Below are 1,286 nucleotides of genomic sequence, written 5' to 3' on the forward strand. Positions count from 1 at the left end.
CTAGGTAGTCAGCAGGCCAGTGCTTGCCGATAGCCTCGGAGCGAGTGTCATTCCTGGAGGGTGACGGTGATGGAGGCATGGGTTCATCATCCTCTGAGAGGTCAATGATGTTGGTGTCCAAGACACCATGTATCCTCTTGGACGGAGCCTTGAGAGAATACATAGCTCGTTTTCTTTTTGTATGCTGTTGACTCTGTTGGTTACGGTGACACAAATTTCTGGTGGTACTTGGTGATGTGGCAGTTGTAGAATTGGGAGGCAATGGGCAGTCGTCAATCAAGGGAACAGTGAACGGTATAGGGGAGAGACGATGACGTCCTTGAGCCTTCTTCACAGCCGGCTGATCCTCACTTTCAGAGTCATCAGTGGATGGTGTCACCGTTCCCTGACCAATCTCCTTTAACCTCTCACGAATGTACCCCCGCTCTGCAGGGAGATTGTATTGTAGATGGGGCAGGGTCTCCTTCAAGGTGGCATGAAGGTGCTTGTCGAATTCGGGGGGGTCCTCAACATGGCTAGCTTTGAGGAAAATACAATCACCTGCATGAAGCTCTACCACATAACCTGCATCAACACTGACCCAAACACCAAGAGTGTGGTGATAGAGTTGGACGTGTGAGTGAATGGTGCTGCCAGCGCCTGTGAGGTCAACAACTGAAAGGATTTGCAGGGCAAGGGTAAAAAAAGGCCACAAAAATCCTGATTGGAATTCATGAACGGTGGGTGGTCGACGATCCTCCGACCATGCATATACGACAACGCCGTGCTTAGCTTTGGTAGCATTTGCCAGATGTTGTGCATCTCGCTTCCGATTCTCTTCCACAAGTTCTTGTTCGCACCGCCATTGCTCTATGAAAATAGGTGGCAGATGGGAAGCGTATCATGTATTCGGGCAAGCATCAAGGGAGGAGTCCGCTGGTGGGGTGGGTAAGGTATGATGTAGGGGCAGCTGCTGGGATGAGGGGATAGTGAGGCCATAGCCAGACGGCAGTGGATGGGCAATCAGACCCAAGGATACTGGAGGAGTGGATGGGGGTAACAGTGGAGGAATTACCATAGGTGGAGCTACCGGTGCCATTGCACTCGGAGATTTGGGTGGGTGGTTCTTTGAAGTACACCCTCCTGCAGAGCCAGCATTGCAATCTGGGGCGATGTGGGATTGACCACAACCTTGCACAGGGCACTTTCCATGAGTCGTGGTTCCATGGGATTGGATGGTGGTAACAAAGGAGAGTGGCAGTGGTTGGAGCGCCGATGGGCAGAGGGGCAGTGGTGGAAGGAGGATG

This window comes from Laccaria bicolor, genomic scaffold (genome assembly GCF_000143565.1).
Source record: "Laccaria bicolor S238N-H82 LACBIscaffold_6 genomic scaffold, whole genome shotgun sequence".
In the NCBI taxonomy this organism is placed as follows: Eukaryota; Fungi; Basidiomycota; class Agaricomycetes; order Agaricales; family Hydnangiaceae; genus Laccaria; species Laccaria bicolor.